The 22,197-nt window shown below is 35.2% G+C and overlaps 1 protein-coding gene across 2 annotated transcripts in view; it reads left to right on the top strand.

Annotated features, from left to right (window-relative positions):
• Positions 1–22,197, top strand: part of DPYD (dihydropyrimidine dehydrogenase) — a 1,077,299-nt gene that overhangs the window by 525,854 nt on the left and 529,248 nt on the right. The window lies entirely within an intron of this gene.

Raw genomic sequence — 22,197 nt, 5'->3', positions numbered from 1 at the left:
TATTGTGTTTGAAGCTGTTGAGCAGGAAATAGAAACAAAGGACTACATTTTTAGGTTCTCTGCATGCAGAAAATATTCATGAATATTTTGAGTGCAATTTAATTGAATTCCTCATTAAGTAGTTGTCCCAAATTCTAAATGCATCAGTGTCCAATTTCAAATTCAATTGAGATAATAGAACTGTAGTCTTATTTAGTATCTCTACCCAGTAGACCTCAAAGCACTTGCACCTTTTTAATCTTATGTATCTGCTCTAATTCCAAATTATATTGAATTGGGATATTATTATTCAGACTGATTAAAATGAATGACAGGAATTTAGTTACAAAGCACCTCCAACTGGCAACTATTCTCCCTTGGCAGTTATAGTCAATGCCTTTTCTTGGAAATTTACTTGGAAAATTATCCACCTTAATGAAGAGTGAACTTGCTCTCCAACAGAATATCAAGGTCATCTAAGTTGTTTCCCTGTATGAGAACCAATTTTTAAGTCTTCTAGCTTGTATTATAAGTCCTAGTTCTTTCTTTTTCTAATATGAACCAGGCAACTAAGTAAAATCCTTAGGGCATGCCTCTTGGGTGAATTATTTTTTGGGTGAGGATTAGGAGGGAAATGAAAAAAAAAAACTGTTCTTTGCTTGTTTGACTGGACTAGAAAGCCAATTTCAGGTTAAAACACAGGTTTCCTTTACTCATCTGATGCAGTGTTAACTTTGCTGTTGGCTTGCGTTTACAAGAGATCTTGTTAACTGTCTCTTCATAGATGAATCACTGCATCTTATTTCACTTTCCTATAAAGTTCCTTTCTGTGCCTGACTCTCCCTTTTGTTTTCTTTCATGCCACTTAAGCGCCAAATCTTGTAAAACCTTTCTGCAGAGCTCTTTCATTTGAAAGGACAGGAATGCCCTGTTTTGGCTTAACCTTGGTGTATGTCATGAACCTGGGTCAACTTTAAATGTATTAAAATGAAAAGTTTTGCTCATTTGTCTCAGAAGTGAATTTGAAAACTTCCTGTATTAGATTTTCTTTTTAATATCACACATAGTCATCCAGTACAGCACACATATAATTGTTGTTCTTCAGTCATTTCAATCATGTCTGACTCTTAATAATCTTGTATGGGGTTTTCTTGGAAAAGATACTGGAGTGTCTTGCCATTTCCTTCTAAATCTCATTTGACAGATGAAGAAACTGAGGCAAATAGAGTTAAGTGGCTTGTCCCAGGTCACACAATCAGTATCTGAGGTCCCAGGTCACACAATTAATCAGTATCTGAGGTCTGACTTGAATTCAGGTCTTCTTGACTCCAGACCTGGTACTCTACCTACTATGCCACCTAGACATTTCTGGATTTGCTTTATTCTGTTTTACTCATTCTGAGGGGGAAAATTCATTCCCATCTTTAATTTCTTTGAATTCTGTTGAATAAGAGAAAACTTCTAGTGAGTTAAATCTTTTTTTGAGATGTGATGTCTCTATTCATTCTCACTACAGATAAGCATCAATGCCTTGACCAGGTTGTTTTCAGATCTAGGCCAATTCACCTCACCTCAGGCATCAAGTGAGCCTAAGGGTTCACCATACTAGTACTCGATTTAGTTTGGAGATTTAATTCATTTAGTTCACTGCAACTCAGAACTCCTAAACTCATGAAATCCACTAGCCTTAGCCTCCCCAGTATCAGGGACTACAAATGTACATCACCATACCCATGCAGTTAAATTTAATAAACATTTATTAAACACCTATCTCTTAAGACATTTATTAGCTCTGTGACTCTAGGCAAGTCACTTAACACCATTTGCCTCAAATTCCTTATCTATAAAATGAGCTAGAGAAGGAAATGACAAAACACTTCAGTATTTTTGCCAATAAAACCCCAAATGGAGTCACAAAGAATCATCATGACTGAAACCACTGAACAACAACAATACATTTGCCAGCTCTAAGACTCTATAGATATAAAGACCATAAAAACTAAGTCCTTCCCTTAAGGTGCCTCCATTCTGCTAGGAGAAAAAACAACTTTTACCCAAAGAACTAGGTACAAAATACATACTACACAATTTCACTGGGAGGAGGGCAGGGAATTCTAAACAATGGTAGGACGTAGGGCCTCTTGTGGGAGGTAACACCTGAGTTGTTACCTTAACTGACAACTGTCTCATATGGTCCTAAATGAATGAAAGTGATTTTTTTGTTCTCCCTACAAAGCCTGGGTAGTTGATTTTCTTAAAACAAGAACAGACAATTGCAATGCTGAATCCTCTCTTATCTTGATATTTTTTGGGGATACTCTATCTTTGGCATCTTTTAGGGGCAGTCTATGTGCTAGAATGAACATTACACATTCCAGGTATATGCATATGTGTATGTAGACTCTTAAAAGCACATTTTAGGTGCCAAACGTAAATTATGTTACTGCCTTGTGGTGCAGTGACCTGTGTCATGATATGTTCAGCAATAATGAAAGAGATGGAAAATAGGACCCTCATAAAGAAGTTCAGGGAGCACCTGCTTCACAGTCTTATACATGAATAAAACAAGTAATTTAAGCTACTGGTTAAACTGAGGCACAATTTCAAACACATATAATGTTAAGTCCATTTTGCTGATTTTATCTATTGTTAAAAAAAATTAAAATTCTTAGCAGCTTGGTCTATTTTCTACAACTTTTGTGATAGACTAGAAAAATTAAATAACTGCTAATACACAATTTCCTTAAGGGATGTTGCACTTGCTGGAAAACTGCCATGTAGTTGTTCCATGTTTATCACTCAGAAAGGAGACATATTTTAATTTTTATCTATCCATTTCCTACCTAATGTGATGTCTTTCAGAATTCCCTGTACTGACTACAGCAGGTGTTCTAATTAAATAAACAAAATCCATTTATATTCCCAAAGAAGTTCTCATCTTTCATATGGAACCTTGGGAATATTTGACTATCAATATGATAGAAAATATTAATTCTAATAGAGTCTTGTGTAGCTCTTACTGTTTATATTGTATGTTATACATCCATACATATATATAATTTTGCAGAAATAGTTCTACAAATTGTAAATTTCATAAATGAAAATTAGTCATACACTTTTGTAGTTATGAAATAACTATTTTTTATAGTTATAAATGTTTATAGTTATTTTATAGTTATAAGGAAAAAGTAACTAGATATAGTTATATGTTTATGGTGTATGGATATGTATGATTTGTGTTAAAATTGGTTGTTCCACTGATGAAAAGTATATGCTCCCTTCACATACATACAGTGCCTAGAAATCTAGAAAAAGGCTGAGGAATTTGGGTGAATCCTCGTAGCATCAGGATGGGAAAGCATGGCCAAGCAGTAGTAGGTCCATGGGAGAAAACACCCTTACTGATAAAATAATCAAATAGATCTAAAGGAAAAAAAATGGTAAGATAATACCTTAGTCTTCTGTTTTTTACCTTTGGCTTTGAAAGGGTATGTTTTGTGAAGTTAGAGACATTTTATTAACTTTTAGTTGTAGAAAAGCACTATTAACATTATAGAAGCACCATATGATAATGTTGATATGTGTTTAAATAATGCCTCTTTATGTCGTCACAGGTGAGATTTGTAATGTACGTAAGAAAATTATTTTCTCAACACCCTAAGCAAATACATGTATAATAATGCTTCATTTATCCAGCATAACTGGGGAACGAGCTATTTCAGACAGTGAATTTTCAAAATAACTCCCTCATCTCATAGTTATTTACTTCCATATCTTTCCACCCTATTAGATTATAAGCTGCTTACAAGCAGGATCTGTATTATGTCTCTCTGTGTCTGCATTTGTGCTGTTTGACATATGACAGATATCTAACAAATATTTGTAGAATTTCAAATGCTTGATTGCAAGACTAAAATATGCCTCATTAACTGATAACTCATTTATTTTGCTTATTTAAAGCTTTGTGGTTAATATTTTGTATTATATATATATATATATATGTATAAAATACTTTTGGAGTAAGTATAACCTAGTCTGGCACTTGTGTTTAATTATATGACATGGACCTTATGAACCATATAACCTATACCGTGTTGCCTTTTCTGATTTCATAGTTGTGAGTACTCCCTTCATTAGTACATATTATAGCTTCTTCAAGTCTTAGTAGATGGTCTTGGCAAATATCACTGGATGAAGAAAAAGTAAATCATTGCCTAGATACCTGCTTGTAAGTAAAGGAAAATTTGATTATCTGAACAAAAGAATGCAAACCACTTGAGATCAAGAACTATTTCACATTTTTCGTCTTTATTCTTGCACAGTGCCTGGCCTGAGAAGACACTTCATAAATACCCATTGATGGATCAATTGATTTCACATATTTGTATAAATGTAGTGATAACCCCTAGAAAATACAATCCAACCCCAATGTTAATGTCAAAGGAACTTTGAAACTTATCTCCTGCTTCTTCATATTATGGATAAGGACACTAAAACCTAGAAATGTTAAGTTACTAGCCCAAACTCACACATATAATAAGTAGTTTTGAGCTCATCACTAAATCTAACTAGATGATGATGATGCATATTCTTTCAACAAAATTATCCTTAAAGTTATGATGGATAGATTCGATAGATGTTATCACTTTCATTTTCAGCAAAAGAAAGTGAACATTTCTACCTCTTCTGGATGTGACACCATGTCTTAAAGATGCTTTGCTGAAAATGAAAATTATGGCATCTATCAAATCTATGAATCAACTAACTCATTTTTACCTCTCTAGTCCTCCAGTTTTCATACCCAAAATCAAGGGTTAGCAAAGCTATATGAATATTACTTGGCTCCAAAGAAGAGATGGGGAAAGGCACTTCTCTTCTTTCCTTACAAAGTTGGGGAAGGAGGTACCTATGTGTTTGGAATGCTTCGTATGCCACCAATGCATTCCTTATCTTTGCTTAACCTTTCTTTTTACCCTCTTTATTACTGAGGAAGACTTCCTGGAATACAGTCTAGTGATATATCCAGAAATCTATGTGCTATGAAAACCATAGGCATCAGTAATTTTTTTTTTAAATCAAGAGGATTTGACTTAATGATCCCTTCAATCTGTAAGTTCTGCGATCCTAAATCCTATGATTTTCTGTTCAGAGAAGCAATAATTCTACCAGAGTATAATGCAGGGTGATACCCTCAAAAGGTGTTCAAGCATAAAACCGTTTAAACTAAAATATGAGCCTTTTTCCTAAAATACCTTATGCTGATATTTTACCTCCTCCATCCACTGTCAATTGTCATTTCTTGCTGCTATCAGCATATTTTTGTTGAGTCTCATCAATTACCCAATTTGGCATACTCTTTATTGTATAAGGACTTAAGCATGACTTCACAGTCTTTGCTCAGGTAAAGTACATAGACTTAGTGACAGATATTTATTTCTCAGAGGCTTTTGTAGCTTTTTAGATTATTGTTGCCCTTATTATTAAATAAGTAATAATTAAATTATTAATTAGATGATTATTGGCCTTATTAAATTATTAATAATTTTATATTATTACCCTTTCTAAACCTCAGTTGAGTGGTGGAAGCAACAGTTGAAAAACTACTGGATTGGCATTTAGGTACTCAGATTCAAATTCTAAGTTTCTAATTACCATCTATGTGAGTCTGGGCAATCACCACCTTTTCAGACCTCAATACTCTCCTCTGTCAAATGAAGGGGTTGAGTATCACCTCCAAGGTGCTTTCCAAGATCAGCATTGGGGTTTGATCCTGCATTCTTTGCATTATAGATATGCATGCAAATATGTGAAGTCAATTAATCAACAGGCATTTGTTAAATACCTGCTCTCTTCAAGGTGCTGCACTGAGGATATAAAGGCAGAAATCAAATAGCCCCAGTCTTTAAGGAGTTTGCATTCTATCTCTACAGGTAATTAAATTGTGCTTTTACTTCCAGGATACACAGAGCAGCAGAGCAGTGAGTGCCTGTAATTTTTTCTAGAAAAAACTAATTGCTAGTCAAAGGATTGTTGAAAGATAGATTTAGAGCTGGGGGGGACTTTAAAGGCCATCGAGTCCACCCATCTCATTTTACAATTGATGAAAGAAAGGTATGAAGAGTTTAGTTTCTTGCCCAGGCTCACATAGCTTGTATGTGTATAACATAGGAGCAGAACCCAAGCCATTTTAACTCTTATTCAAGTGCACTAATCATCACACTTCCTCTCAGCTAATTCAAGTTGTATTAAATTTCACGGGATAATAGGAGTTTTTCTATCATTTATATAGGAAATGACTTCATTTTAAAAATGGTTGAAATAAAGTATCCTACATTTCCTGTAAGATAGAAATAAAAGCTTTTATATTTAAAAGGGGATGAAATAAAGAACTCTTTAGAGAAAACTTTACACTCAATAAGTCATTTTTCTTTAAAATCCTGGCATGATGCAAATAATGTAAAGTAGATTGTACTTTGGCAAGCAAGGGACAAAAGGCTGGTGACAATGCTAATAGGTCTTACCACTTCATTCAGAAGAGCAGACTCTCAGGTGATTGGACTCTAAGGATATAGCCTGGAAATGTATGATTTCTTCTCTTGGGAAGACATCTCATGCAATTTCTTAAGCATCTACACATGCTTTTCTGCTAACTTCACTAGGGATCAGGGATAACAGGGAAGCCCAAAGCATAGTCATTTCTGAATTTTTAATATATCCATCAGCAACTTATTCCCTTGGTGGTGTTAGCTGCAATTAGTTCTATGGGGCACTCTGCAAGTGAGAGGGGAAATGGAGACTTTAAAACCTTTCATCGGTTCTTAATGTTAAATGCCCTTGGAAAACTTTTTCAAAAAGTCTCATGGACTTTCTGCCCATGTCATCTTCAGGTTTAGCCTTGATTCAGTAGGTTGCATACTGAGAAAAGCTACTTCTTCCTGGATTAATTTTGCATTTTTCTGTCTTGGATGGAAAGCTCACTCTCTATCTGAAATAGCCAGTTACACAAGAGACAGATTACTATGGCAGCTTTAGGGGACTGGGGATTTCTCATGTGTCCAATTCTTTCTTTGGACCTTGGCAAAATCTAGACTTCCTTCCTTTCTTCTTTCCTTCCTTCCTCTCTTCTTTTTTTCTTTCTTCTTTCTGTCATCCCTTCTTCACTTCTTTCTTTCCTTCCTTTTCTTTGTTTTTGGAAAAGAGGGAGGGGTGAGGTAAAGATTTTAGGGCCTGGAAATGTAGCATGGGATTAAGAGTTTCCATGAAACTTAGAATCTGTCTAACATCTACAGGAAATATAAAAATTGTGTCTGATCCGCATATTCTCTTATTAGCATATTACTGTAATGATAACTTTCTGATGATGAGGAATGTCTATGAAACTGTAAATAGCCTTCTATGCAACTAAAATATTTGATCTTCTAACAATAAAATATCTTCCAAATCTACTGATGTTACTTTAAAATGCAGCAAAATTTTCTTTGAATGAGAGGCTATGGTTTTGTGACTTTCAGCTCACATAATTCCTTTTCTGTATTACAAAAGTAAAGAAATGAATGGAGCTTGGAGATTAAAAAAAACAGCAACCAGAAGTTACAATGTCAACATTTTTCTGATTGGTACCATTTGAAGAGGAAATATTTTTTCTGCAAAACTTTCTTGGATTGAAAATAACTATACACATTTTCATCATGATAATGATTGCTCCTGTAATGAAAATTTATTTTTGTTAGGGAAAAATAAAGATCCACTAGAACCTAGTGACTGAAAAAGGTAAGTATAGATTGTTATACATACCCATTCATGCATTCATTCATTTATTCATGCATTCCACAAAAACATCATTGGTAGAATTTTAAGTTAAGCTGGTAGGTAGGTAAGAAATTATCATTCTTTCTCTCAGTCTATACTAATTCACTCACATGGCCTGAAATATTATTTTGCTTGATTTTCCATTTCTTCATAATAAGTAGATACAAGAAGATAATAAAATCACAGACTTAGAACTTGAAGAGATCTTAGAGAGACCATCTAATTTTGCAAATCACGTACATCTTATCTGGTGAGATCAGTAGAGTTGTCCAAGATCTTATAGGTAATATCATTGCACCCAGAAGGCAGATTAACCGATTATTTTATTTTTAAGCACTAAGAAAGATCATAAAATTCATAGACTGTAATTTTTCCTCACAGGAATATAATCATGTAGGGAATTCTAGTATTTTTTATCCATATTTTTGAAGATGAGGAAATGGAAACTGTGGAGGGGCGGGCAGTAAGTTGACAAAGGTCACATTGTTAGTGAATAGTGGAAGGAGGGTTAGAGTCTGGTCTTTTGACTTCCAAATCCATGAATTTTACCATGTAATTTAAAATTATTGAATTACTTAACCTCTCATGACCTCAGTTTCTTCAACTACAAAATATTGCACATGGATGGAAAAGATAACTCTGTTTATGTTGACATGCCTTTAAGTGATTACTAGTGTTCAAAGCATTGAGTAATGGACACTGGGAATAAAAAAGACAGTAATGAAAAGAGGAGCTGGGCTTTTCTTTTTACTTTCCTGTGACCTCAGGGAGCTTAAATTCTAACAGGAGTATTTGTGCAAGACAATACATGTACAAATAAGTAAATATAAAATACAATGTAATTTTGGGGATGGTGAAGCACCACAATTAGGTTAGGGAGTTGAGAGTAAGGAAAAGCCTACTGTAGGAGATTATAGTGAAACAAGAGATTCCAAGATTTCCAGGGATAGTTGTATAGGGAGAACGTTTCAGATATGGTCATCATTTAAGCCCCCTTCTAGCTAACATTGCTATGACTTTCCATAATATTCAGTTTTCCCCATTTGGAAGATGATGAAAATTGTACCTCTCTTTTTTGGAGTGGTAGACTTAATACTATTGTGCTTTGAGAAAGGAGGAATATATGATTTCAAAGAGTCATGAAAAAAAAAAAACAAATGAACTGATGCATGGTGAAGTAAACAGGACCCATAAGAACAAACACCAAAGGTACAAAAAACAGTTTTGAAGACATTTGCAAACTAATGAAGAATGAAATGAGCAGAACCAGGAGACTAATTCATACAGTACCAACAAAATTGTATAGATAACTTTGACAGCTATTAGAACTATCATTGATATAGTAACCATTCTTGATTCTAAATGGCTGATGATTAAACATACTATGTACCTCCCAACAGAGATCTGCTAGCTTAAGATTTTGGTGGTGACTGATGTATATGTGTGTGTGTGTGTGTGTGTGTATATTTGTGTATATATGTATATGTATGTATATAAATATACATATATATGTTTATATGTATGTATGTTGCCAATGAGGGAATCCATTTTGCTTAACTGTGCATTTTATCATGAGGAATTTGTTTCTTCTTACTCTTTTTTTTGATAGAGGTTCCAGAGTCAGGTGTTCTGACTTTCAAGACCAGTGCTTTCTTCCCTTCAAAGGGAGAGAGAAAAAATTAACTCCCAATTTAAGTTGTTGTTTTAATAGTGGTAAAAGTGCTACAGATGAGGCATGTTGGATGCACTTGAAGATGAAGTCAGTTTATTCATAGTTATGCTAAAATGTTTGACCCTGTTATAAGATACCTGTCAAAGGAGGAGAGGTGTGTATCTATTTGTTTGTAATGTAAAAAATGAAAAATACCCCTAAAACTTAATAAAACAATAACAAAGATTGTAGAGGAGAGCTAGGATTCAAGCTCCAGGTTTCTGTTTCCAATTTTCTAGTCTTTCCACTCAGAATTTAGAATTGCTGTGTGTGTGTGTGTGTGTGTGTGTGTGTGTGTGTGTATCCACTGGGGACATGAGATATGACTCATAATTCTTTAATTCCACACAATGTTGATTCCACTGAACTACTACCAAGTTATGTCATAAATTTATTCCCTCCTTTCTCTCTTTGTTATATCTCATGTAATATAACATGTGATACATTCTGTGTAACTGCTAGAGTTGATGATTAGTTTTGCTTATTTATTAATTGCTCTTTTTAAATATTTATTTTTATATAAGGAACATTTTCCTAATGGTACAACTGTACACAGGATTGTTTGTTAATGCTTTTTTTTTCTGGGTATGTTTGCGTGTGTGTGTGTGTGTGTGTGTGTGTGTGCGTGTGTGTGTTCCCAGTGAGAGTGGGAAAATATTTCCATGATGCATTGCTTTCCTTTCTGTAAAAAATACATTGCATCAAAAGAATGACAGAAGAGTGAATCCTTATGGAAATAATAACTTTTTTGTTGAACGCACATTAATAGTAATGAAAATACTCCCAAAGTTTTCTTCGGGATTGTTTGAAAGGGGGGCAAACTGATAGCAGCTTTGCAAGCTATTTTGAATCCAACATCACAACACTTAATGACTGTGGTAGATGCATTTGGAGAACAGCACACTTTTTCTATAATTATTTTACTTTCCCTAATAACTGCATAAGAATAGGCTTGTTTCCCTAGCGGAAATCTCCATTCAGAGCTTCTGCTTATCTTTATTTGCCAGATTTCACTAGTGGTTGATATCAAATCCATCCTTACCAGGAGACAGTTGAGAAAGCAATAGTTTGCCACCAAATCAAAGACTGTATATGCTCTTCCTATACACTAAACTCAGGAGAAAATACAGGGAAAAAATGGAATTTAAAATGTTTTGTATGGGGAACAAGATAGAAATGGGAAAAATATAGTTGTTTCATAATATAGAGTATTATGCTCATACAAGATACTAATAATATCTTGAATTTACATAGCACTCTGCATTCTACATGCAAAGCACTTTCCTCTCAAGAACTCTGTGAAGTAAGCAGAATAGGTATTTTCACACACATATGTCATTGCATGAATTATATTGCCTACATAATGTGCACATTTATAATCGTGCACATGCATGTTCATTTTTATAGATGAGAAAACTTGTTTGTTGTTTTTTTTTTATAAATGAGGTCAATAAATTGACTTCCCCATTGTCACAAGCCTCCCAATATGCAGAGCCAGGTCAACAGCACCTAGGTCTTTTGACTCCAAGTGCCTTTTTTACTATGCTATTCCAGTGTGTGCCTGTACATACACACATATGCACGTGTGTTTATGTATATATACAAGTATGTGTGTATGTGGAGAGCATAGTGAGTGACTGTACTATATTAACCACAGTTCACTCTTTTTAAAATATAATTGTTATAAATGTTAAATAAGTTATTAAGTAACTATACTTTTCTTATGAATCCATTTTCATTTTAATTTCTTGTAGAGTATGAGTGTTAGTCTCTGGCGTGATAATTAGGAGCTAAGGCATTCTTTATTTTACTGTTGAAGATGGAAGCCACTCTTGGCCTTAGGGTGTTGGGATTGGAAGTTCAAATCCGTGTGGACGGTCTCGGGCGGGTAAAAGTGGGACTTCTAAATCTTAGAGTCTTACGAGGCCCTCCATGAACAGCGGGGATTCGAGAAGGTCAGACTGAGCTAGCTCGGCTAGCTCGGGTATTTCCGCCTCTCCCCGGGAGATACGTGATGGGTGGAGTCTCCCTGCCCTCGAGATCATCCCGGATCTGGGCACACTATTGTTATCTAACAGCACGGTATTCAGATGCAAACTGTGTGGCTGAAGGTTAAGTAGGATTGAGGAAGCCTGAAAGCTCTCTTAGCACGTGAGGAGCCAAGAGGACAGTAGGCTCTGCTTTTCTTCTCTTCTCTCTCCCCTCCCCCTCTCTCCCCACTTGTACTTCTACTTCCAATCCCTTAAGATCCTAGCCTCCTTAGGAAATCTCCCCCTCTTCCTCCTAAGGAAGACCCCCCTGCACTTGTAACTAGACCCTGAAATAAAGCTCAACCCTTGTTCGACTCTGGAACGTCCTTTCTCTCATATGAGCATCCGGTTTTGGCCAACCGAAGACCTCGGAGGTGAGGTAAGAAGACTCGGGTAGCCCACACAGGCCTCTAGGCCTGGCAGTAGGGGTTTTATGTTTCATTTTTTATAAGAACTTAGAATCTTATAGAAAAACAAAATATGGACGCCATATCTATCTGAGATAGTTCCTCTATTGAATGAGATAGTTATAAGTAATGGAAGGGAATAGAAATTTACATAATACCTACTACTAGTACTACTATAGAGCTTTCAGGCACTGTGCTAAGTACTTTTTATAAATATTTTTCCTCAAAGTACTAGGTATGGAGTCACAAAGACAAGGATTGAAATCTAGCTTCAGGAATTTGCTAGCTGTGTGATCCTTGGCAAGTCACTTAACCTCTATTTGCCTCAGTTGTAAAATGGAGATAATAGTACAACTTATATCTCAGAGTGGTGAATGTCAAATGCCATATTTGTGAAATGCTTAGCACAGTTCCTGGCCCACAGTAGGCATTATTTGAGGATGATGATGATAAAGATGATAATGATGATTATCATCCTAAGAACCTTGAGTGGTAGGTACTATAATTATCCCCATTTTCTAATTGAGGAAACTGGCAAACAGGGATTAGGTGACTTGCCCCAGGCCATACATATATTATATGTCTGAGGTCAAATTTGAACTCAGGTCTTACCACTTTGTGAGCTACAAAGAAATATTGAATTAAATTTAAAATCCACAAATCATCATGATGTTAATAACGGCTTGCATGAGTACTTTCAAAATAATTGTGGCAGCCTTGGTTATAGCGTGATTTATAGAAAGAAGCTACTAGGATCTCCTGAGGTATTGGCATTGCTAGGAGAAAAGTGATAGAAAAAGGAGTGTGGGGTCACTTTAGTGGTATAGCTTAAATTTTATATTGGTTACCACCTTGCTTATTTTTGTCAAGGGTACCACCATTATATAGGAAGTATGGTTTCATGAAAAGGGAGAGAGACTCAAAGTCAAGAATGAACCTTCAAAGCCCTGCTGTGTTACATTAGCTGTATGACCTTGGACAAACCACTGAAACTCTGAGTCATCTTTTCCTTGGCTTTGTCTCATAAGATTCTCTTTAAGATCAAATAGGTAGGTGTGAGTGATTCATACATACCAAAGAGATTTGTAAAGTGTGAAGTGAAAATGTTTAGGGGTATTACCATTATTATCATTCCTGCTGCCCATCTTTTCAGGTTTACTGCAAGTCCCGTCATTGCTGTAGCACTTTCCTATGAACAACCTACTTTTTCTTACTTTTACATCCAATCAGTAGTCAAGTCCTTTCATTTCTACCTTCATAATATTCTCATCTCCTTCTCCTGCTCTCCTCTAACAATGCCATTAGCCTGGTGTGGCCCGTATCACATTAGACTTTAACAAGTTAAATACCCCATGGCTTGGTCTCCCTGTTTCAGGTCTCTACTAATCTATTCTCCATTTGGCTTTCAAATTGATATTCCTAAAAACGTACAGTTAGTCATATCACTCCCTCCTACTCAGTAAATTCTAATAGCTTTGTATTACCTCCAGGATCAAATATAAAAATCTGTTTGGTTTTCAGATACCTTTATGACCATCCTATTCCACACTTTCCAATTTTCTTATTTTTTAATTTTTAGAATAAAACAAGCATTTCCATAACAAAGTACAATAACCAGATGATTGCTCATGAAACTTCAAATCTACTATGTACAACTTCTTGGCACATAGTAGGTCCTTGATAAATACTGTCTTCTTCATTTAGTAGATTGATTTGTGTGTTTGCATTTGTAATGGAATTTTGTATAGTCTTAATGCTTTTATGAGATTCTCCTTGTTGCAAGAGAGGTTTTACAGGGTATGCTTTGCTTTTTCAAATTTAATGTATTTTCAGTTTTCAACATTCACTTCCACAAAATTTTGAATTTCAAATTTTCTCCCCATCTCCCCCTCCCCCAGTATTTTGATTACTCTTTCCTCCAATCCACCCTCCCTTCTATCACTCCATCCTTCCTTATCCCCTTACCTTCTGTTTTCCTGTAAGGTAAGATAGATTTCTATCCCCTATTGCTTATATATCTTATTTTCTAGTAGCATGTAAAAACAATTTTTAAGTTTCATTTTTAAAGCTTTGAGTTCCGCATTCTCTCCCTTCTCCCCTCCCCATCCATCCTCATCAAGAAGGCAAGCAGTTGGATATAGGTTATAAATGTGTAGTCATGCAAAACCTTCCTTAACAGTCATGTTGTGAAAGACTAAATTTTCCTCTATCCTATTCTGTCCTCTCCTTTGACTTGTCCATCTTCAAAAGGGTTTGATTCCAATTGTCCCTTCCCCTAATCTGCCATCACTTCTATTATCCTCAGTCTCTTATCCCCTTTCCCCCCTACTTTCCTGTAGGGTAAGATAAACTTGCATACCCAATTGAGTGTTTATTTTATTCCCTCATGAAGACAAACCCAATGAAAGGAAAACTCACTTATTTCCTCTCATCTTCCCCTTCTCCCTCTCCATTGTAAAAACTCTTCCTTGGCTCTTTTATGTGAAATGATTTACTACATTCTACCTCTCCCTTTCTCTTTCTCCTAGTTTTTTTCTTTTTTACATATCATCCCTTCATATTCAGCTCATCCTAAGGACTCTGTCTCTTCCCTCTATCTATATTATATATATATATACACACACACACAGACACACACACACACATATACATACATATATACATGCATACACACACATATATATCCAACTTGTCTAATACTGACAAAGGTCTCATGAGTTACAAATATGATTTTTCCATGTAGGAATGTAAACAGTTATATTTTCTCTTTCCTGTTTACCTTTTTGTGCTTCTCCTGATTCTTGTATTTGAAAGTCAAATTTTCTATTCAGCTCTGGTCTTTTCAACAAGAATTCTTGGAAGTCCTCTATTTCATTGAAGTCTCATTTTTTCCCTTGAAGTATTATACTCAGTTTTGCTGGGTAGATGATACTTGATTTCAATTCTATCTCCTTTGGCATCTGGTATATCATATTCTAAGCCCTCAGATCCCTTAGTGTAGAAGCTGCTAAATCTTGTGCTATCCTGATTGTGTTTCCACAATACTTGAATTGTTTCTTTCTGGCTGCTTGGTAATATTTTCTCCTTCACCTGGAAAGTCTGAAATTTGGCTACAGTATTCCTAGGAGTTTTCTTTTGCGTATCTCTTTCAGGAGGTGATCAGTGAATTCTTTCCATTTCTATTTTCCCCTGTGGTTCTAGAATATCAGGGCAGTATTTCTTGATAATTTCTTGAAAGATGATATCTAGGATCTTTTTTTGATCATGACTTTCAGGTAATCCAATAATTTTTAAATTGTCTCTCCTGTATCCATTTTCCAGGTCAGCTGTATTTCCAATGAGATACTTCACATTGTCTTCTATTTTTTCATTACTTTAGTTTTGTTTTATGATATCTTGATATCTCATAAAGTCATTAGCTTTCATTTACCCCATTTTGATTTTTAAGGAATTATTTTCTTCAGTGAGCTTTTGGATGTTTTTTCCCCATTTGATCCATTTGGCTTTTTGGCATTCTTCTCATTGTTTTTTTTGGATCTTTTTTTGCCATTCAGATCAGTCTTCTAGCTGAAGGTGTTATTTTCTTCAGCAATTTTTTGGGTTTCCTTTAGCAAGTTTTTGACTCATTTTTCACGATTTTCTTACATCACTCTTATTTCTCTTCCCAATTTTTCTTCTACTTCTCTTAGCTGATTTTCAAAATCCTTTTTGAGCCCTTCTATGACCTGAGACCAATTCCCTTTTTTCTTGGAGGCTTTGGACACAGGAACTTTGGCTTTCTTGTCTTCTTCTGGTTGTATGTTTTGATCTTCCTCATTATCATTGACATAAGAAAATACCTCTTCATCCAGAAAGTAAGAATCTGTAGTTTGTTTCTTTTTCCCATTTGCTCATTTTCTCAGCCAATTACTTGCCTTTTGAGCTCTTTGTTATGTGGAGGGCTCCAAAAGCAGCCTCCCCTTCAGCAGTGGCTGCTGCTGCCCTGAGGCTAGGACCATGTTTCCCTCTCAGTCAGGTGAGAGACCCTTCCCACTGACATTTGAAGCTATCTTTAGTGTTTGTGGGTTGAGAAGTCTGGAAACTACTACAGCTGCCAGCAATTCAGTCCCTTTTTGCCTACTCCAGCTCTGTCCTTGTGGGCAGGGCCCAAAACTGAACTGTGCTGTACTCCTATCCCAGTGGTGTAGACCCTTCCTGTCGATTTTCCACATTGTCTTGGATTGGCAATTTGCTTCAGTCTGTCATTTTTTGGCTTCTGTTCCTCTAGAATTTGTTTAAAGTCATTTTTACAGGCTTTTTGAGGGGTTTGTGGGGAGAGCTCTAGTAGGCCCCTGCTTCTGCTCTACCATCTTTTCTTTGCCCTCATTAAGTAGTTTTTTTTTTTTTCTGTGTGAAATATACAGTAAACACTAAAATAGCCAACTCATGTAGCCTATCTCAGGTTAAATTTCCAAATCTGTAGAGAAAATAATAGCACCTACTTCACAGGGTTATATGAAGATCAAATGAGATAATACATTGAAAGTTGTTTGCAAATATTAAAGCACCATATAAATACTATCTTTTTTGTTAACTTGTTTTGTTCACATGTTATGATAGATAATATGCAGATCTGAGGTCCCGAATGACTTTAACTCATATCCTGCCTCTGACTTGTACAGGTTTAGAGACACTGATCAAGCCACCTCAATCCTCAACACTCTAGGCAACCTAGAAAGACTTTAATTTCCAGAGAAGATGGTGAACTGCATTAGTGAAGGGACTTCCTTTATAATGGAATACTTTCAAATCTTGGTATCACAGTCCAGTCCTTATCTATCCTCACTTTGATTGGCTGCTCCTTGTAGTCAGCTGTGTTACTGAACACAATTTTTCTCCAGTAATGATCTGTTAAGAAAGCTAGCTTGCTCTCTCCTCATAGTTTCATCACAGGTGCATTCATTATGTATGTAGAGCATTTTAATAAAAAAAATGATAAAGTTTGACAAGTAATTTTAAGGGTTGATAGCTACTAATGATTGCTTTATTTGCCTTTGGGGAGGTATTAATATAATCTGTGAGTCCCCCTCCACCCTCCCATACAAACATATATTTGGCATTGTCTCTTCTCTGAATTTTCTTAAAAAAAAAGTTCTTCAATAAATGAATATGTAATACTTGAATTAATTAGTAGTTATTTTGTTATTAGCCAATTTGAGCTTTTAAAAAGTGAAGAAATTTAGTTTTGTTGAGAGAGAGAGCATGGACAAAGATACTGAGGAGAAAACTAGGACCTCATGAACCAGGAACAAAAATCCTCTTCTTATAGAATAAGTAATATCCTTGTGCTACATTTGACTTAATTTCATGTCCAGTCCTAGGAAATAGACAACACTTTGACATGCAACATCTTTCCTAAATCTTTATTTGTGCATATGTTTCAGACCATTTCCCCAAATCAGAGATTTGCAAGGAACATCCAAGCTTCTCTAGTCTAACCCCTTACCTCATCAGTAGCCTCTGTAAGTGGTCACTCAGACTCCCTTGGAAGATCCCCAGTTAGGTCATCCTGTTGCTGTAAGTGTTTTCTTACATCAAGAGAAAATCTTCCTCTCTACAACTTCTATCCATTTTTCTTATTTCTGCTCTCTAGGGCCAAGCGGGACAAGTTTAATCTCTCTTCCTCATGGCAGCCTTTCAATACATGAATACAGCTATTTGTATTTTATTAACTAGAGACTTTCCCTAAGTACATATTAAAAACTACAAGATTATGAATTATGACTCAAATAGTTATTTTATTGATGATTTCATTAATTGCCACCACGGTCTTCTTTGTCTTACGACATGAAGTATATTTTCCTTACTTCATTTTTGTCACTATATTTCACTAGAATGCATGTCTTCCTTGCTAGAAGTTGCTGAGCTCTGTAACTGAATGCAAAAAAGAGTCTGAGTAGAATATATACACAGACATATATGTAGGCATATATATCACATGTCTACACATGGAAAGACCAAAAACTTGTGTTGCTTCAATTCTTTTAAAATACTTTCAGTAGCACGCATTCTTGTAAAAATGTAGTGTAATTCGTAGATGTCCTACTGATAATTAATATGGCACTTTAAAATTCCATTTGTAATAATGTTCACCCAGAACTTCTTACCATAATGTTTGTCATCCTCTGAACAGTCTCAAACTCATCAATGTCCTTCCTAAACTGGGATGCCCATAGTGTGTAAATATTCCGAAGGTTATTGAAAAAAGAAATGATCTCCCTCTTTAAATGTATCACAGTCTTATTTGATTTTAACATATACATGGGAAACCCCTGATTTGAAGCAAGCCTTTTAGATTGCATTGTTTTTCTGAGTCAAATGTACTGATCAATAAACAGTGACTTATTGGAGCCCAGTATCCTAGAAAATGGATTCTGAGGTCTAATGAGAAGAAAGCGTAACTGGTTGCCTTGTGGTATGAAGATGCCCAGGAGGTAGTATGGTGGCCTAGATCTGCACAATAGAAAGCTCACCTATCAGAACCCAGAGATACAAAGAGATTTATGGGAGAAGGGCGACTAGAATAAAACATCATTTGAACTGGCTGGAAAGTAGCATGGTATAATCTAATTCTGGGCATGATAAGAAGAAAGCTCACCTATCAGAGTCCACAGTTCCCAGAGATGAATGAAGAAGAGTAGGAGGAGAATAGATACTGCATAGTTTTAGAGCTGATTGGAAGGGATCATGGAGGCCAAGTTCTGAGCAACATAAGACAAAACTTATTTTCTGGAATAAACAATGTTACTTCTTCCCCCTTCCCTTTCATAATTCTTTTGAAAAGCACATTTTTTATTCTTTCGAGATCATGGTGTTTCATGATTCATTGTAATACAACATTCATCAGGAATAACCTGAATTTTAAAAATATCAGTTGTTGTTTCAGATCACAGAAAGCACACTACAGTTTCCAAAAATGTCTTTCATCATCATCTCTTCTTTTCAAACTTGGTCCCAGCTTATTGTGTATCTACAGAATCCGTGTCTAAGATATGCATTTTATACTAATTTGACACTCTATCCATTCAGCCTCATGTAGTGATATAAGTAACATACATTTTTTCATCTACTTCATTTTCAGGGTATTGTTGGATAGACCACGTTTTTGTTTTTTCCATACTAAGGATTTCACCGGGGAGGTTTTGTATGTTCCAAGGATCAGTGTAATTAGCACAGTCATCTGTAAATAAGAGCATTTGCTGGACCTCACTATCAAGAGGCAATGCCTCCTTTCTCAGACTCTGCCTAAGACATCTTCCTTGACAGAGACAAGCCTCTTTGGGGAACACACATCTCAAAAGGAACACATGCTGGTTTTCTTATCACTATAAAATCTTAATGGTCTGGCCATTTGTCGAAGTAACCTCAATGAAAACACGAGAATGGAAAAGGCAGAGATTAACTTCCATTTTATACAAAATTATATCTCTATATTGAAATAAATTACTGAGGTAAAGATCCCACAGTATCAGTTATTTTTAAATCAATACATCTGACTCAATAAACAAAATGCAACCTTAAAGACTTTTCTCAAACTAGGTATTTCTCTAGGTGTCAAACTTAACATCTCAGATTTTGTAAAACCACCTGGACCATTTGCAATAATAGAGAAGCCACACATTTTCATTTTATCCCTGTTTCTTGTAAGCTTTAATTGTTAGGAAGTTCCTTATACTGAAATGAAATCCGTATCCTTGTTACTTCTGCTGAATTCACCCAGGCTAGGTTTATTCCCTTTCCTATATGAATTTGGTCAGCATGAGTTCTCTTCCCCTTTTTTCTTTCATTTTCTTTATCCATTCATATCTTTATTTGTATATATGATGATACATTGATAATATAGTTCATTCAGCCAGCCCTCAAATGTTCTGGTATTTGGCTTATTTACTGCATTAACAACCTCATCTAAACTAAGAGATGCCCTGATTTATGATAATCTGAGTTTAGCTCTAATTTGAGACCTCGTTTCAGAATTGTGCATTTACTTATATACGAAAATTATTTAAATGAATTATTACTGTGTGTTTTAAGTTTGCATTGAAGTGCCTACTGCCAATTCAGAGTAAAAAAAGTCAGTAAGATGGATATCAAAAATAACATTAATGAGCTGCTAAAGCTAAAATTACAGGAACTTATGAAATTGGTTAAACATAAAAACCATTAAACTGTTTACTGAAGCTTCACAGATATACTGCAGCTAATGAGCATTTCTGCTATTTAAATAAGCCCAAATTGAACACACATTACATGGATACATAATTAGTCATGGCAGTCAAACACACATAGCCTCACTTTTAAAGCTTTATTTAGGGAATCTTTTCCATTTGATTTGTTTTGTTAATTAAAAATTTTTGTCACTATTTTAATAATATTGGTGTTGTTGTTTTTGCCCGTGATATAATTTACTACTGGTTTTCCATTTGTTTTTATATGTGCTTTAAGTGTGGCAAATAGGGATTATATATTAAAGTATTTTTGCTTATCTCTGTTTTTGTAATTTTTAGTTCCATTGCTTAGAACATTCAGAATATTCCTTTTAATTCTTTTGTTGATTCATATGTAAAATAATTTGGTAGCACTACACAATTTAAATGTTTTCACCATCTCATGATAATTATTAACAGTTATTTGTAAGAACCTAACTATGCTTAGAAGTATAATAGTATTTTACAAATCACATTTGTTAATTATCCTTGCCTTCAAGAAGTTAACAATCTAAAATAATGAAAGAAATTAATGCAAAGTATTTGAAACTTACAGAGGCAACATGGTGTATTTTAGTAGAATACCTCAATTCTCTATACTTGCAATCTATCTTCCATATAGTTAATGAAATGGTTTTTTTCCCCTAAAATGTAGTTCTGCGTTAGTAACCTAGTAAATAAAATTCAGTGGATCCCTATTCTTACCTTGCAAAACAATGGATCAGACTTATAGTCTAAGGAAAAAGACTGAAAGTCCCAGATTCACCTGAATTCTGTCCTCATGGTTTAGTAATAAAGCACATATGAGAGTGGAGAAGAGGGAGAGGAAGAGAAGAAAAGAGAGAAAGGGAGGGAGAAAGAGAGAGGCTGACACAAAGAGATAGACAGAGACAGAAAAGGATAAAGACAGAGCCAGAACCAGAGAAAAACAGGGAAATAGAGAAACAAGGGAAGACACAAAGGCAGAGAAAGAGGTAGAGGATGAGAGAAGTTTATGATAAAGTAATATCTGAAAAATTCTATAACTAATATATAGTGCTATAAATAATATATAATGCTATATGTAATATGTCATATATAAATTCAAGCTATTATTATTGTTATTATTATACAGAATACCTAGATTGATAAAGCAGCATTTATGACAGAATAAAGGCATATGCCAGTCACACCCAGACTAAGTGAAGGATATTAGAAATAGTTCAATTTATGATTCACCACCAGTCTCAGCAGTCAATATCTCTTGTCCATTCTCCCTCCTCTTGACTTTCCCCCACCTGTGGCCTACGAAGAGGAAAAAAAACCTTACATCTTCGGTTCTGCTTTGGATTACAATGCCAGCTCTGGCTGGCCGTCATGCCAGCTCCAGCTCTTTGGCTGTCTAGCAATTCATTCTGGGCTATAGGAGGAAGGGTAGTACTCTCTCTCTTCATTTTCTTTTATCTTTTTGAGTCACACTTCCATCCCAATACCCTAAGACATAACTTTGCCAGAAGTCTATGAGAATCTGAGCCATCCTGTACCAGCTCCCATAGCTGTGATTTTTCTTTATATTATATATCTCCAAATCTGGAATGCCCTCCACCCTCATTTCTGCCTCTTAGAATCTGTTTCCTTCAGACATCAACTTTGCTGCCTTTTTCTATACCAAACTTTTCCTGATCTCCCAGTTTGTAGTACCTTTTCTTTGTCCCAAAGTACCTTAGATTTATTTCTAATATACACATTTCTGTATGTACATTTTTAAAATTTTCTATTATATTTATTTTCTTAAACACTTCTTAGTTCCATTTTAAGCACTTAAAAATTTTACAAGCCATGAATTTGACACTTCTGGTGGAAAGTAGTACCAGTATGAACACTTTCTCCACAAATAAAGAATGATAGTTCAACCCACTTGGAAATTGTTTTCTTAGAGTGTTGCCTAAGCCACTGAGAGATTGAGTAACTAATCTGTGGTCTCACAGACCCTACTAAGATTCAAGTTCTTAGAAGTCATGGGTTGTTAAATATTTCTT

Source organism: Notamacropus eugenii, chromosome 2 (genome assembly GCF_028372415.1).
Source record: "Notamacropus eugenii isolate mMacEug1 chromosome 2, mMacEug1.pri_v2, whole genome shotgun sequence".
In the NCBI taxonomy this organism is placed as follows: Eukaryota; Metazoa; Chordata; class Mammalia; order Diprotodontia; family Macropodidae; genus Notamacropus; species Notamacropus eugenii.
The sequence above is the reverse complement of the archived record's forward strand: the minus strand, read 5'-3'. Positions and strand labels throughout refer to the sequence as shown.